The sequence below is a fragment of the Eretmochelys imbricata genome, chromosome 5 (assembly GCF_965152235.1).
Source record: "Eretmochelys imbricata isolate rEreImb1 chromosome 5, rEreImb1.hap1, whole genome shotgun sequence".
Lineage (NCBI taxonomy): Eukaryota > Metazoa > Chordata > Testudines > Cheloniidae > Eretmochelys > Eretmochelys imbricata.
In genome coordinates this window covers 125,319,529-125,332,606 of record NC_135576.1, presented here as the reverse complement: position 1 = coordinate 125,332,606, position 13,078 = coordinate 125,319,529, and the positions used below count along the sequence as shown (strand labels likewise).

At 42.3% G+C, this 13,078-nt stretch overlaps 1 protein-coding gene across 3 annotated transcripts in view; it reads right to left on the bottom strand.

Moving 5' to 3' along the window:
* Nucleotides 1-13,078, bottom strand: part of PAX5 (paired box 5) — a 231,019-nt gene that overhangs the window by 111,145 nt on the left and 106,796 nt on the right. The gene's annotated exons all lie outside the window — the stretch shown is intronic.

The following is a 13,078-nucleotide window of genomic DNA, read 5'->3' as shown; positions in this document are numbered from 1 at the left end:
TTATTATTGTTAAGCAACAAAATCTTTCAGTGTGGCAGCGTCTTGCAGACCAAAGTTGGTGACTGTTGAAAGTAAGTCATTTGCCAGTTACAGTTCAGTAATAGTTCATGGTAACACAATCAAAATGTTCTCATTGCACTAGTCACACTTGTAGAGAAAGACATGCCTGAAGAGAAGATGGAAGCAGAAATGTTTTGCAACCATGTCCCACTGAAGAACACAGTAGTTCCTTTCAGGTCAAGTTGTAAGCAATAAAGCATACTTAGGCAAACCTAGTTACTGCAGGAGGGCTCACGGACAGCCTCGGCACCCCATCTGCCAACGCATTTCCAATGCCAAATTTATTTTAAAATAAATAAGATCAAGCATCACCTGTGTATATTAAAGATCCACTGATCTCTTATGGGAAACTTTAAACATCAGGGGCCAGTGATGGCTCCACCAAAGTAAGATTGACAACGTCCACTGACACCACTGAAAGCCAACGGAGCTCTGACAGCTCACAGCCGCTGGGGATCTGGCCCTATATTTAGAAAGAATTCTGCGTATGTGGTAGAACGTTTATCTGCATTCCCCTCCCCCCGGAATTTTTTATTTTCAGGGCCATTTACACAAAACTAGAATCTACTTTTTTGAGTTCATCTTCCCTCAATGCCATGATCCCTTGTTAGTGAGATTATAACCCTGTGCAGAGCAATCAGGGGTTATGAGTTCAATGAAGAATAAGTAGTTGGAACAAATAAACTTAAAAATTGGGGTGATTTAGCACTGTGCTACTGCAGTTTAAGCCACTGTAACTGCACTGCAACACTGGAGTAATGCAGTGGTGAAACTGGCCCTGTATATTTTCAAGGCACTCTATAAATCCCTTTTAAAACCTTAATAATGTAAGGAGAAATGCAGAAAACATCTTGTGTAAACATGATTGCTCCTAAATACAAGATTTTTTCAAAATTATCCGTGAAGCATAAGATGATTTCAGTGCATGGTCTGAGACAGAGAACTCTGCTTGGGGTTTGGCATAAATATCAGGGTTTGTCGATATTTGTGCCTCTGTAGCACAGTTGTTATTAAAATTAGCAGGAATGTATACTTATAACCCCATAATGGCAGGTTCACAGTAACAGAGACAAGCTCCTCTTGAAGAGTAGGCTTCAGACGCAAGCTGCACAAGGCGCCAGGGTCACCCGGCATCATGACGGGCTGCCCCAGGGAGCACTTGCTGGAGGGTGTGCCAAATATTTGTGGCCAAGCTTATAACTGCTGGTGTCATCATCATGGTATCTTGCCAGAGGATCAATTGCGTGATACTCTCTGGGCTCAAGATTTTTCAGGCAGGTGAAAATACTAAAGCATAACCCCACGTGTCCTGTCTCCTTCACTCCTCAGAGTCTTCTGCCCCTTCTTGAGTCTGAAATGCTCCTTGTCTTGACACATCTGTGGGTGTGCCTATCTGCTCATCAGCACTTCCTCAACAGCTCTGCGTATGCCACTACTTCCACTCCACGACATCCATGCCTTCATCTTCGCTAGCCTTGATTATTAAAACCCTATCATATCCCCTAATCCTTCAGAGGGTCCTGAATACCACTGCAGACCTTCTCATGTCGTCGTCTTGTAAAGATGGTCAGTGCCTTTGAAAGTTAATTTACTGGAGTAATAAGCACTATGGGACTGTGTGAGCAGTTTGGCACAGGGAAACTCTGACTTCTTGAAGTCAAGTTGTGCGTTAGCATATTCTGTAAAGGAGAAGAGAGCACACAAAATTTCCTCCGAAAAAGTAGCATTTATTTAATACGTGCTGTTACACTGGAGTACATAGATCTGCCCTGTTCAGTGGTTAGAATCCTTCTTTCACTAGAACGAGCTGAAGTTAATTATAATGTTGATGACAGTTCACTTAAAGGCACAGTACTGATGCAGCTTAATGCTTACCTAGAGCACTTCAAATACGTCTGTGCTGCAGTCATGGGTGTGATTGTAGCAGGTGTAGACATACCTGAGCTAGTTTTAATCTAGCTAGATCAGGTACCAATAGCAGCACAGGTTTCAGCATGGGATGAACAAGCCCATCCGGGATCCTGGGTATGTATTCGGATAACTAGCCCATGCTGAAGTCTGTGCTGCCATGACATCACTGCTAGCAGTACCCAAGCCAGCTAAAGTTGGTTCTGATATATCTACTCCTGCTGCAATCACACCTCTGACTATAGTGTAGACAAACCCTGTGATGAGTCTAACTAGCACCATTAACACTTTGTAAAAAGAGTTATAGTCTGAAGCTGCCTGATATAAAACATCAAACTGTGCCAACATACTGAGCCAAATTCAGACCTAGTGTAAATGGATGCACTTCTATTGACCCACTTACAGTGGGTCTAAATTTGGCCAACTCTCAGCAATCATGCTAAAGATTTCTATGCTAGCAGCATGGTTTCCACTGCTATTGCAACTGCACTTGCAACTAATATGTTCACTGTCAGCAAAATGCAATTTTTATAGGCCCGGGAACTGTCTACAATGCTTATACATTTTACCCTTCTTCTCCTTTCACTATATTGGACTTACAACCTCTAGTAACAGGTTTTGGATCAAGGAATATCAGGATTAAACCTCACATTTCAACTATAATTACTCCAAAACATAAGGGCAAACAAAGCTTATCAAACCAGAAGACATTTTCTATACTCCCAGTAATAGAAGCCTTAAACTTTGTACAAGAATTAGTATCGATAGCTACAGTAAAAGTTTGTAGTTAAGAGTTTTTGCACAGAACTCACTGCTTGCCCCACTCAAACAGACTTGGAAAGTCAGCAGGTACTTCCCCACTCTTTCACTTCATGTCTGTAAAGATGCACCTGGTGCCAATGTTGTTCTTTTTGACCACAGCATAGAAAGCTTATTGATAACTTCCTAACTGTAAGAACAGTAGGAAAATGGAACAGACTGCCCTGGAAGGTCATGCAAGCTCCTTCACTGGACATTTTCCAAAGGAGGCTGGATAGCCATCTGTCTTGGATGGTTTAGACCCAACAAATCCTGCATCTTGGCAGCGGGTTAGACTTGATGACTCTTGTGGTCCCTTCTAACCCTATGGGTCTGGATGCCTATCTTAGGCATATAAAATAGGATCTGCCAAAGTTGGTGCAATACCCTGAGTTTTGAGACACCTTCTGCAGGTTGGAACAAATGAAGCTACTACTGGCTTTAAGAAAAAAATGTGTGGAAATTCATCACTAACTCAGCCCAGGATGTCAGAATAAGGAGGCAGCAAAGGTGGCTTTAGGTCACCTATGAGCCTTCCATGTTCTGGGGATGGCTAGCCTACCACAGGTCAGAGCAGCCTCAGCATGGTCCAAGTTTGCACCTAGCTGAGGACCCAAGGGGTTCTTTCATCAGCTGGGAATAGCCAGAATACAGTGGTGTTCCGGCCATGCGCCCATTCCCACGCTCTTAACACACACCCTACACCAGGGGCTGCGGGATGATACAGAGCCATGACACCACTGGGGAGCCCCCTACATTGTAGAAGTTCCTCTGGGGCTCTGACTGCCAACTTTACAGGCCTGTTGCTATGGCCTGGCCAGCACTAAGGCCCTGAACTGAGCCATCCTCCAGCAATACCTACTCATGTTTGTTGGTACTTGAGGCAAGAGGAATATGGATAAAGCCTCAGTCAGATAAAGCATAGCCCTTTATCACATCATCAGTAACACAGCTGCCTGCTGGTCAATGGCTTTTCCACTTATCCCCTCAGAAAGCAATATGCCCAAACAGAGAGAGAAGAACATTAACTGCTGTATGGGTTTTCCCCAAAACAGCAGCTGTTAGGAGACCCTGACTACAAGGCAGCACCCTTGATGGTGCCCACTATTGTGCTCAGCATTCCCGCATTTCGTGGCAGTGCACTCCATATGTGCATGCCTCGCGTGTGCTGGTACCAGGCCAAGACAGCTGTGATGAAATGAACAATGCCCATCTTGTGCCAGGTTTAGACTGGCATTTACCACTGTTCATACGGCTTTGGAAACAGAAAGTACAATCGTCCTGGAAAAAGCAGTTCACACTGCAGAGCTGTAGGGTATGTTAACAAGCCAATTAAACAACTGGAGCCAACATTTGCCTCAATAGAAGCTAAGAACTTGGAGTACAGAGCAGAAAGAGAGCCTCTATTTTATAAACCCAACAAAAGAGTCCAAACTTAAATTCCCCTCATTCCCTGCAGAATCCAGGTGCATTAAGCTCTGGGACTGATTATAATTGTTATTACTTCATACAGCAGCATTGTGGGTCCAGCAAGTCACAAACAAGTAAAAACAGGGGATCCTCTGCCCCGCAAAGCTTAACAGACACACGCACAGCAAAGAGAGACACACAGAAAGAGCAGGCAGTCCTAATAACACTGATGGTTCCAAGTCAGTCCCTAAAGAAAAGATTAGCTTCTGTGTTCTACAGTTGGGGATGGTATTGGAACACTAGAGCCTTGGACGTGCACGTAACCACCACTGAACAAAACAAGGGCTCTGTCATCGACTCACATGGGGTGGACCTTTTATCATCTTTTCTGCTTCCTCTTCCACGCACACAGCGCATCACTGCTATACATCCGACCATTAAGCCAAAAAAGGCAAAGCTTGCTAAACTAACAACTCTTGGAGGAGCCTTTCCTCTCACTATCAAGAATGAAGATCCTTCCTCCTCCTGAATCTTGTGACTCTATCAGAAATTCATCCCTACTGACCCTAACCACTGATTATTCATAATTAGTTGCCAAAAACCTAAATTACATTCTAGAATTGTGCTGCGTGGGGACTGATCATTAATCTAAGAATGTTACTTCTTTGGCTTTTTCTAGTTGCAACACAGCCCCATGGTCTTTGGACTAGGAATAGCCAGGGAAAGAAAATACCCAACCTACCCAGATACAACCAAAGAACCCCTTCATAATCGGGGAAACCCAACCAGCTTGATACCTGAAAAAGCATGAGTCGGGTGTTTGGTACCCTAAGAAATTACCTGAAAAATGACTGCCTGGGGTTGCACCAAGTATTGTCTCATCAGCATGGAGCACCACTGCCATAGCATGAAGGAGAAAGAAAACATAGAAATGTAAGAAGGAGAATATATAAAAGGAGAGCAGTGAGAAAAAAAAAGCTTCTGAACTATAATGTGAGATTTCTCTCTGCATCCCTCTCCCCCAACCCATCTACAATCAGGAGGATGGGATGTTGTATACGCTGAAGATTGACTAACAGTAGCAACCTGCCTGGTGCATCCATGCCTGAGAGATAGGCATTCTGTCTAAAGGGAAACAAACAAAGAGACACCACTGTCTGGACTGAATAAGGTCTGTCTGTAACACTGCCACCAGCAGCACCAAAGAGATGTTCTGCATGTATGCAGGAAGTCACAGGCCAAGTGTCTGTATTTACACAGCATTGCATTTGATCAGAGGACATAGCCGATGCACTTTGTTTACAAACAATTAACTCTTACAATACCTGTTTGAGAAAAGTAATACCAGGCCTCTCTTACAAAAGGGAAACTGAGGCACAGAGTGCCAAATTTATTGCTGGCACAGGTAGGCCAATCCCATTGCCTTTAATGGAGTGGTACCTTCTTTTGCCTGTAGCCAACTGGGCTCAGAGCATGTAAGTGACTTTCCCAAAGTAATACAAATCAGGAGCAGAGCCTGGAACAGTCTGGGTTTCTTGACTCCACCCTCAGAAGAAAACAGCAGTTTTCTCCTGAGCTACTCTTCCAGTCCCCAAGAAGTAAAGGATTTTCCCTGACACCCGCCAGCCTCTTATTGTGGGAACATATTTCCACCTGTACGCAAACAGCTTTCATGTGCCTATGTAATCCTGCCCACATCAGGATGTCAAGGAAATGCATAAGCTTTCCACAAGCTCTAGGGCCTTTGGAAAAAAAACACAATCACTAGCCATTTTTGCTAGTGATACTCCTGCTGGCTTCCAGGGTTAGATTTCTCTCCTTCACTTTCAGGGTTAGATTCTCAGCTGGTGTAAACTGGCATGGCTTCACTGATGTCAACACAGCTACGCCGATCCCCACCAAATGAGAACCTGGTCCTAAGTCCTTTTTCCATTCTGTGACATGCCCAATCACTATTCTTTGTCACGAGAAACCTAGATGCTGGGTGGAGAAAAGAAGGTGCAGAAGCAGGATGGTGAAGAGTCGACCAGCACTTTGGTTTTAAGAACATCCTTCCTGTGACACATGCTTTCAGGTGATGGAAGCATGTTGTGGATTCTGGCCTGGGAGACACAGGTCAAATGATATTGTCAGTATCCTACATTCTAACCTTTCGTTTAAAATAACCCTTTGATGCTAAAGACTGAAGACAGTTCAGAGGTTAGATTTCCTACCAGTACTTCTCCACTGGTTTCAAATTCACTCTGCATTTTTTTTTACCATGAGATAGAACCAAAATTAGTACCAATACACATCTGATTACCACAACTGGCTTCCTACGTCAGCTGGCCAGTTCAAAATAGGCAAAAAATATCAACGTAGTTACCTACACTACTCCAGTGGATACAGGTCAGGATATCATTTGCCTTTCTGAGTTGAGCTTTCCCACAGGCACTCTGTAGAAAGGTTGTTTTTTAATCTGTACAGAGGCCTTTCGCTTATATCATGCATAGAGTTCTATGGAGCTGAAGCTCCTTGGATGATCCAAACTACTCAGCTGGGATTTTTCTGACCATGGCAGAACTGGTATAATGTACACAGATCTTATGTACTGTTCTTAATATGCTCTCATTGCACAATGATCTATGAGAAGTTGACGATGAATACATTTCAGCCATGTTCAAAGCATGTTCAACTATAGCACTGCAATATTCTCCATATGCAGACTCTGGGACTTGGTTTTCATGTCCTAACTCCACCCCCGCCCCCAATTTTGGACTGTGACACCTCCGTTTTCTTCTTTATATACCTTGACTCATTTTCCTAGACTTCCAGAGAGTCAGCTTTCCTCAGTTATTTATGTCTATTTCCTTCCACTAGACAGGAAGGAAGGAGCCTTTACTTTTAATTTCCTTTTGTCTTTGAGCTACTTTTAATTTCTCTGTCCTTTCTTGTACCTATCTGGGGGAATATTTTGGTTGGACTACCTGTAAAAGAGTACAGATCTTGTACTGCGTGGTGAACTTCCACATTTAACACCTAAAAGGTTTTTTTAAAACTCTGCTTAGTGCCACACTAGGTCTTTTCCCAGTTTCTTTGTTGGAAAAAAATGAAGGAAAATGAGGTATGGCAGCTTTGATACTACTGTTCTTCAAGAGCTATTCTATGAATGAGCAATACACTAGTGCCTCTGGCCACAGCAGCTGTAGCTGGGGTGATATAGACCTCTGTGGGTGCAAACTGAGTTAGGGTTGGTGAGAAAGAGTGGCTGTGGCCAGCTTTATCTTGATTTTCTTTTTGATTCAGTTATTGGATTTTTATTCCAGAGTAGCATACTAAGAGGGGGCCCAGGGGAAAGGTGGCTTTCCTAAAGTGTATAAACACCGGAAAAAAAAACAGGTGAGAGAAAACTGGAATAGATCACCTGGCTAGAACACCTTCAGTCTTGTGTTATACTAGTTGGGATTACTGTGATGTATTATTGTGATCCAGGCCCAGTGGTAGGGAAAAAGTGCTAAAATAAAATGTTTTCCTTTTTTTCCCCTCCTACTTATTTTGCATTCTGAAAATATGTAACCTTGTCAGAAGGCCAAGTGATGGGAGGAAAGGAAAGGGATGTCTCATTTGCACTAAAAGTAACCTTTCAGAGGCGTTATACAGAACTCAGCTGGACACACATGCTTTGCTTTTCTCGGCTGCTCAATATTCCAAACCACAACTCTGAAAAATTAAATCAACCAACTGATATTTCTTCATTCCTTTGTATTGTATAGGTACCTTTTGGTGTTGGGAACACGGTAGTGTGAAAGGAAATCAGTGTACAATATGCTAGCAGGTTGAACTGTCAAAATACAAAAATAATCCAAGTGATTTGTTGTCTTTTTGTTGCTGTTTTGTGCATATAGAATCTGTCCCTTTGCCCTCCCTTTCAGCTAATGATGTTGCAGCAAGATAAAGTGGTGCACACTAGACCTTTCCCTCTAAAAAGCAACACCGCTGCTTCTTCTCTATCTTTTCAAGGATAGATGTTGACGTGGTGGTGTCATCATGGTGCATCATGAATGATGTATGATAAGAAAATTATGTGCCCAATTCTACATACTCTTAGTTAACCAGGTCCCTTGGCTGGCATATTTTGCACAAGCACCTGGCACTCAACTTGGACATATCCAATTAAAAAAAACCCAACAAAATCCACTATGACTAGAAGTGCTGAGACCAAAACATCTCTGAAAACTCATTGTTACTTGTTCTCTCTTTTGTCCAACCCATGTTCAAGGATTCTTAGGGCACCTTCCACCAGGCAGTCGGCTAGCTGAACTCTCTGGGGAAAAACAGACCTTCTTTGAAGAGAGAGACACACACACATATGGAATGGAGACTTGGATTTGGCCACCAAGATCTGCCTCCGTGCTCTTTTCCAGAACCAAAAGACAACATCTCTAGGGTTTTCCTACCTTCCCACCACCATCCACTGATCAAATATGGCCATGGAATTACCATAATTTTCATTAGAAGGGCTAGAACTTAACATAGTCATGTCAGAGTGTCACAATGCAGGAAGAATAAACAAATAAAGGTAGGACTAACAAGCACTGGGCATGCTTTCCACTGAAGCCCTATGTCAGGCTCACAAGGGGGGGGGGGGGAATGTAACATTTGACATGGTTCAGAGACTTTAATCCAAAGCAGCTCTAATTAATCTTCCCAGCTTTTCAGAGGCCCAGTACCACATACAGCTGTATGGGCATCAGTGCAGTTCTGTCTTAAATTTTATGGGAATGGAAATTTCATTGCAAAACCCTCCTCCTGACCTCCCCTGGAGTTGAACTGGGAAGGGAGCTGAAGAGCTATATATCAAAACCTATTCGCTCCCCCACTGCCCCATCATTTTATTATTTACATCACATTTTCTACTCTGCCTAGCACTATCACTGAACCCAATTCTTCTTTGGGGTAGCTTCTATATACACAGTCCATCAGGGATGAACTCCAAATTCCCTTTGTTTTAGTGAACACATGGTAGTGACTCTTTTGAAAGGGATGAAAGTTTGATTTCAAATGACGGAATCATCTTTTTTTACTTTGAACAAAATATTGTATGAAGCTCTCTTTTATAAAATATGTTTTAAAAAATTAACAGCTGTGCTTCATTTTAGCCCAAATCCAATTAGAACTGGGGCAAACCCCAGAGATCTCCCTAGAAGAGTGGGAATTATTTAGTGCACCTTGCCAGGATCACATTTACTCTGATACTTCAGAATAACTGACTTGTTTTTGACCTAAACCTTCAGATTATTTGCATGCTGAAAATATAAGCTGCATTTACTGTTTCATACTGAAATCCACAAACACATACAGTCACTCTCAGCTCTGCTACCAGGACCCCAAATCCAATCTAAATGCCTAGAATTTACCTGTTGTTTTTCTTTTATACATATAAATAGCTGAATTTCCACTCTCTCTTTGTTTCTCATTTTCATTTTGTTCTAATATCTGCATGTAAATGTCTGAAAATAGCATCTGTAATTGAGGATTATGAAGTATAGCCAGCTCCTGACAGGCTGCTAAGGAAGATGGATTATCCTCATTTTTCTGTAAATTTTGTCAATTTTGGAATTCATAAGCTATCAACACTGATCAAAATGTGACCGCACAGCTGTGTCAAAAGAAAAAAAAAAAAAAAGACCAGTGACGACGTCTCTCCCTTGTTCTCAGAGAAGATTGGCTTCGTTCTCCATCCACCCCCCCTCACCAAATACAGAGACGGTACTGGCTGGGAATCACTCCTGGCTACTTCTAGTATTTACCCCAAAAGAAAATATATATATTTAAATAAAGAAATTGAAAGTACGCAAATGCACTGCTGTGCTGATTCAAATCACAAAGTGTAATTTATTGCATGTTCACCCTTCTTTATTTATCCCTAAGTAGTAAACACGATTTCCATTCAGGGGGTTTGTTATGTTCCACTCCTACCAGACAATCACAGCACACTTGAGGCAATTGTTTAGCCTCTTCCTCTCTATTTTCCCATTACTGGGAGTAAGTACTGTTGGGACTCTTTAATAGCCCGACTGCAGCCCATATCAATAACAGATGAGGTTTAATCGTCCAACACAAAAATTATTTAGGCTCAGTAAGGACATTCAATGTCATTTGCATAATGGCATTTCTATCCTGCGCACCTAACCCATCGTGCATAAACAAGGCCCTGGGACCATAAATAATAATAAATCATGACGTCCGTGCTACTCTTGCTGTAATAGGAGCCACTCTTTGTAGAAATTATTTCAGCAGGAAATGGGCACTGTAATTTTAAAGACATGTGGCAAGCCACAGACCAGTAAATCATACACACACACACACAAAGCTGCCTTGACTGAACAACCAAACGCTGAGAAAGAGCATGGGAAAATATTAGCACTTGTGGCTGAAATTGGTCTTTTTATTTTTAAACAGGGCCGGCAAATTAAATAAAAACAAGGCTGGAAGAGTGTGCATTTGTGTCTGCACATGAATATGTAGGACTGAGTGATTTCATTTCACATTTAAATTGTCCCCTGTCTTCAACCTCAGAGATTACCTAGAGTAAAATTAACCACAGTGGGGAGCAGTTATTTCTAACTAAAATGAGAAGTGCTTAACCAGATATGCCTGCATGGATTTAAAGAGCAGGGAAAACGTGTGTATATGTAGGGCAGACCAGGGATTGAAGCATGCACTGTAAAACAGGAGAAATGCATCCCACAGAGTAAACAAAGGCCTGGCCGGGGCAGGGACAGCCTGTACCTGAAGAGCCCTGAGAAGCTCTAAGGTAAATGAGTTGCTGTGATTTGGATAGATAATGGGAGCTTTCATCCATTGTCTAAAGAACGAAGGTTCAATCATATCAATGTTTTCTGGCTTGCAGTAAAGTCAGGGTTAAATTAGCAGAAACTAACAGTAGTGTGGGATTCTCTTCTCTCATCGGTCTTCCACTGGTGGAACTCTGTTGGCTTTAAAGGAGTTGTTCTTGATTTACACCACTGTAAGTAAGAGGATAATCAGGCTCAGACCCACTGTATCCGTGTAGTAATCACTTTTATCTCCTAGCACAATAAGAGCTGGCTGCTAGCCAGCTATGCCATCAGATAATGAATTCTCATTTGAAATTTTAAAACAAAACCTTCTTCCATTGACCTAACCCACCAAGGGTGAAAGGCCAAATCCACCTTCTTCAGGATGTAGCGTCATGGAAGAGGTTTTCTATTTGGCCACTCTCTCCATTGGGCATGTCCCGGGAAGTCCAAATCGCCTCGGCCCTGCACTTTGTGCAGTCATTTGTCACTGTGCAGAGTCAGGAGGTCCCACTCTGAGTTGGCAGCACTTTACACCCGGGGCCTCTTGCTCAGCAGAGTTCTACAGGACTATACAAGGTTATAAGGAGTGGAGAATTAGGCCCTTTGTCTTTCAGCCTTCTTTCACCACCACTTCCCCCACCTCCCACCCATGTACGAGCCTTATTGTAATGAGCAAGAGTAGGGAACAATACTAACAATATTATAATGCCATCTTCTAAACTAAAAGACACACCCTCAGGAACAGAAAGGTTCTGGAGATGTACAATGAATACCTAGACCATCCCTGAGAGGTCTAACCTGTTTGCAAAAACTTCAAAGATGGGGATTTCACAACCTCCTTTAGTAACCTATTGCAGCACTAGGTTACCAAGGGAGGTTGTGGAATCCCCTTCACTGGGTGGGTTTTAAGAACAGGTTGAACAAACACCTGTCAGCGATTATCTAGGTTTCACTGATCCTGGACTAGATGACCTCTTGAGGTCCCTCCAGCCCTACATTTCTATGATCCTATGAATGAAAACTACAGAGCATGAGTTCTGTAGGTGAAAAGATTAAAAAAGAGTAGGGCTAGTTAGTTTAGAGAGAAGGGAAATAAAGTGCACTAGAATCGAGGTATATAAACTAGTGACTGACAGAGGAGGGAGATCAAGGTTCCTGTTTACTCTCTCTTACAACTGAAGCTGGATGAACACTGTAAGAAATGTTCATGGACGTTTGTTTTCATAAAAACTGCATGTTCATTTTGACAGTATTCAGCCTAAGGTGTTTATATGATCCCCCCTTCCCCAATCACCATAGTATTTGAGCATCTGACAGTATATAATGTATCCTCACAAAACCCCTGAGGCAGGGCAGGGCCATTATCCCCATTGGGCAGATGGGAAGAGAGGCACAAAGAGGCCAAGTGACTTGTCCAAGGTCACACAGGAAGTCTGTGGCAGAGCAGGGCCTTGAATTCAGGTGTCATAAGCTGTCTACCTAACCACTGGACCATCCATCCTTGCTCAGCATTGGTGATCCTTTTCATTCTCTTCTCCACCATTCATGTGGCTGAATTTTCGCTCATCAGAATGTTGGATGGAATATTTGTGCACTATGGGTTTGAATCATACCATCAGTTTCTGAGCAGAAGTCCCCACTGAACCCAATAAGGAATTCTGTCTAACTTAATCAGTTGTGAGCTATGTCCCCGTAGTTTAGGATTACTAATTTAAGGCATCATATATTAAAAATTTGGCTTATGCAACTGGTTTTCAGTCACACATGGCTAATAATGAACATTTGAATAAATGACGACAATGAACAAAACACATTGAAGTCAATGAAAAGACTCCCATTTATGTGAATGAACTTCAGAAAAAGCACTAAATGCTATATCTACAGGCAGAAACCATCTGTTGTATCTTTTCAGTGAATGAACATATTTTTTGTTTTTAACCCAACACATAATTGTTCTGTGGATCTCGTTGCCACAAGACATTATTGAGGCAAAGAGGACACAAAAAAAACATTGGAAATAGAATAATATTAAGTTCCTCAGTTACACTAGCTAGAGAAATGTATAATCGTCTATTGTGGTG